At 43.8% G+C, this 4,551-nt stretch overlaps 1 non-coding gene across 1 annotated transcript; it reads right to left on the reverse strand.

The window, feature by feature from the left end:
* Positions 1-2,975: 2,975 nt before the first annotated feature.
* On the reverse strand, positions 2,976-3,274 carry LOC146358760 (signal recognition particle RNA). Its single transcript, XR_014787046.1, has one exon.
* Positions 3,275-4,551: the final 1,277 nt, after the last annotated feature.

Here is a 4,551-nt window from a genome sequence, read left to right on the forward strand (position 1 = left end):
GGAAGCATGCTGAGTTGTTCCTATTATCCAACAAATAGGAGAGGGACTGTTGCCTTTCTCAGTGATAAGTTCTAAGGCAGCTTACCTTGCTCCTACTTTTCCAAATCAGGTATCAAATGGGGCAAATTAATATTTACTAACCTATAATGGAAAAAGAAGACATTTACTACACCAGTCCCTGTTATTTTTCAGTTTTGAAAGTTTCAGCGGCCCTGCACTAAGTTCTCACTTTGTAAATGACTGAGGGCAAAGAGCACCAGGTCCTAAGCTCTTTAATATTTAACAAAAATTCCTCTTCGGACATTTATAGACCTCTTAAGAACCAAATTATCCTAATTATATCATTTCCCAGAACTGTGATAGTTGAAAATAAGACAATCAAATCCAGCTTGACTCACACATTGCTTTATGTATGCAGCATGTGGTTACAACTTATGCAGGGGTAGGACCTAATAGGCAAGCTCAGTAACAATAAACATCCAATTCATTGGTATATGTTGCCAAAAATACCGGGGAACCATTCACTGAAGGGAAAATACCTGTAAATGAAAATTCAGATACACAAATTATCATGCAAACCGCTTTCTACTATGACACACAGCAACAAAAACATTGGAAGCCTCCATTCTGGACAAATTCCGATGTTATTTTTGTGCATACAGAATTGTATATTTTTGTTCAAAGATCATGTAGAAAGGAATATAAAAATGGTTGGGTGAGTATATATTTATTTTGGCTGTGATATATTAATCAGAAAGACAAGCTGCACTTCAGTTTCCTAATACGTGTGGAGGAACCATCCATATCTATCTGTCTGTCCATCGATCGATCTCCACATGGCCTTTCTTATGTTACTTCATATATACTTTTTACACACAGGTATAAATCTCTCTACAAAAAATTGACAACTGTGAGAATTTATGACAATGAATGCTGGCTCCCCGTGCACCTTGTTTTGAAGAAAAATTGCCACTTTTTTGCAGTTGCACTGCTAAATTTCGACTGCAAATCGCCACTTTCCCCCATTGCACAAGTTATGTTGTGTCAGTGTTGGTATACACTAGTGCAATGACATTAGTGCTAGCTCTGGGACCCCATTGGATACTACCCACAGCTTTTGGCTTGCCTTTGATTTGCAGCGTGCATGGCGTTTCCTATCATGCAAGCAGACCCGCATGAGAAGGGTTTGAACATGTCTGTTCTTCATGGTCACTTATGGGAAAGAGTGTGCACCTTCTAGAAAGCTCTATAAAGAGCTGATCCAGTGGCTAAATTGGTTCTGCTGCAGGTCACAGGCTATGGTGCTAAAAAAGTTTAGTGCAAGGAGAATTATTTCCAGCATCTGTGGATCTTTGCTCATTTTTGTTTTTTGATGTCACTACCTTGGAAGGAGCTGCCCTTAAACTATGTTTTTGTCATCCAGTTGCTTTTCTTTAAAAGTAGCGTTACTCTGCCCCAATATTTTTTTAAAGTAGTGTATCTCAGGCAAAGATGAAACTTGACATGCTGTAATAAACAGCCGTTGGGGTAGCTATATATTTAGCCACTTTTAAAAACATGTCATACTGTGTAGAATTCAGAGTCCTGATATCGATCACATCTGGTTAATCCATAATATGAGGCTAATAAAAAGCCAGGTACATATAATGTGATGAGGGCATTAAAAAAAACTTCTAGTAATAATCATCAGCATATTCTATCTGAAATATCAGTTGGTTTCTGTCAGGCATAAAGGTGACCTGGAAAGGAATAAGCGTAATGCAAAGCTGCCACCTTCCACTGACATCAACAGCCATCAGACCAAAGTCTTGGAGGAGCATTTTAAAAACCCACACATTTCCTTTATAGTCCTTTCTATTTCTTTTGGTGAATATATCTGAATCAGAAATGGGTGAACCATATATTTCCAGTCTGTGTCACTCTCACATGTGTTCAACTATAAGTCTTGTTTATCCTGTGTCTGCATTAATCTGCAATCTTAAAAAAAATCAGCACATTTGCATTTCAATATGTATTTCTGAACATATTTTCCTCCAAACTATGTGTTCCTAAACATACTTTCTCTGAAAATACACATTTCTAAGTTGCTGTCAAAATACTCATTTTTAAATGTATTTTGATATGTTTTAGTCCTGAGAACTATATCAGAACATTCAAGTCTAGGGATGGTGGAGAGTTCCGCCATGGACTCCCCCGGAGTCCGTGGCAGAATGGAACAACCCCCATCTGTTACCCCATGAAGTTCGCCTGGATGGACCCTACCTGCTGCCGGCTGAGGCCGGGGCTGTCCGGTGAGTCCGCAGCCGTCTGCTGCCGGTCTGCGGACGCAAATGGTGTCTGGCATAGCGGACGCCATTTGCATCCTTGCCCTTTTCATGATTTACATAGCCTATCTTGGCAAAGAGCAGGGGCACAAATAGTATCCACTATGCAGGAGGCCATTTGTGTCCGCAGACTGGCAGCGGGCAGAAGTCCGGCTGTGGGCGGACCTGGTCGGCGGCTCTGCGGACTCGCCGTGGAGCAGAGCTGGCTGGGGAGGATTCCGGGGGGGGAGGAACGGATTGCCTCCCCCCCCGCTGCAGACCCCCAGGCAGACTGGTGAGTGGGGTTCGTACACCCCTACATTCAACAATTGTGGAAACCAGGGGGTAACTAAGCCTGCCATCCTATACTTACTTATCAGGGAGTAAGTCCCATTGTACTCAGTGGGGCTTATTTTTGAGTAACAAGCATAGGACTGTGTTGTAAGTTCCGATCCACACATTAGTCCAGATCTGAACAGTTACTGGTAGGGATGTTGCGGGCACCTGACTGGGTTTGGGAATTTGTCAGGCTCCCCCCGCTTGCGACCCCCAGACTGCGCTCCTTGTTCGCCCCCCGCTCGTGCCCACTCACGCTCTCCAGGACTCACCGCGCTCCTGTTCAGTGATCATGCAGCATTTTCGTGCCTTTGATTTCTTTCTTTCTTTCTTTTTTAGAGCCCGGGTCTCACTGTCTTGCTCAGGCTATGCTGCAGTGGCTATTTACAGGCGCTGTCCCACTACTGATTGGCATGGGAGTTTTGACCTGCTCTGTCTCCGACCTGGGCCGGTTCACCCCTCCTGAGGCAACCTGATGGCCCCCGGCTCCCCGGGGATCACCATATTGATGCTGAACTTAGTGCGGAAACCCGATTGGCATAGCCCACTGCAGCCCAGAACTCCTGAGCTCAAGTGATCTGCCGGCCTCAGCCTCCCGAGTAGCTGGATTACAGGCTCGCACCACCGTGCTCAATATTAGAGGGACTATAACTCTAATATTGCACTTATTTAGCTTTCCCAGCTCCAAACTGCGCATATTTAAATATGCACATTTTTTTAACTTCCCATTTTACGTAGAAATCAAAGGCGTGAAAATGGCGGGTGCTCACCGAACGGGATCATGATGAGCCCGGGGAACTCGCCGAGCTCATGGGTGGCCCGAGCATGGGTCCGTGGGGGTGCAAGCAGGGGTGCTGCTTCGGTGAGTGTTCGGGTGAGTTCTTACATCCCCAGTTACTGGATCCCTCAAGCATCCCTAATCTGAATCTAGTTTCATTCTTTCTGAAATAATCTAATAGTCAAAATACCTTACCTCTTTAATGTAAACAAGTGCTTTTCAGATGCTATTTATTTATTAACAATAAATAACATTAATATTAGTGTTAATAATACTAATTCACATTTATCTATTTGATGTGCATTAAATGCATATTTGTATGAGTTTTATGAGTTTATCTTTTGAATACACTGCACATTACTTTACTTTATTTTCTTGACCTAGCATTTTCCCCAAACAAGATTTTATTCATTTTAAATAAACCCATATTTATTTGGAATACCAAAAACCATCAGTGGGAAATGGATTAAACTATTTGTCAATGAGGACTAGGGATGTATGAAAGTCACTTACCTTTTCGATGGGCTGATTCGCGGTGGGGGGGAGGCGCTCCACACCTCCCCCCGAAATCCTAATCCAGCCGGCTCCGCTCTGCAGAGATTTCGCAGAGCCACCGGCTGGGGCCGCTTGCAGCCAGACATCCGGCTGCTGGACAACCTGCAGGAAAAAAAAAAAACAGCACACGCAAATGGCAGCGGCTACGGCGGCCGCCATTTGCGTTCCCTTTTTTTCGCTGTTTTAGCCTACGTAAATATTTACGTAAGCTATTATGATGAAAAAAAGGGGAATGCAAATAGTACCCACTACGCTATTTGTGTTCCCCTTTTTTTCGCTGTAATAGCTTACGTAAATATTTACATAGGCTAAAACAGTGAAAAAAAGGGAACACAAATGGCGGCCACCATAGCCGCCGCCATTTGTGTACGCTGTTTTTTTTTTATAGCTTGCCTTGATAGGCTACGTAAATACTTACGTAGCCTATCACGGCCTCTGCAGGGATGCAAATGGCGTCCCTGCATTAGCCGTGATAGGCTACGTAATTATTTATGTAGCCTATCACAGCTATGATGAGGAAGTGAATGGCGGCCAAAGTGCGGCCGCCATTCGCAAGTCAGCACGGATGGCAGCAGATAA

Source organism: Heloderma suspectum, chromosome 1 (genome assembly GCF_057233095.1).
Source record: "Heloderma suspectum isolate Gila_16-S chromosome 1, 16-S_ref, whole genome shotgun sequence".
NCBI lineage: Eukaryota > Metazoa > Chordata > Lepidosauria > Squamata > Helodermatidae > Heloderma > Heloderma suspectum.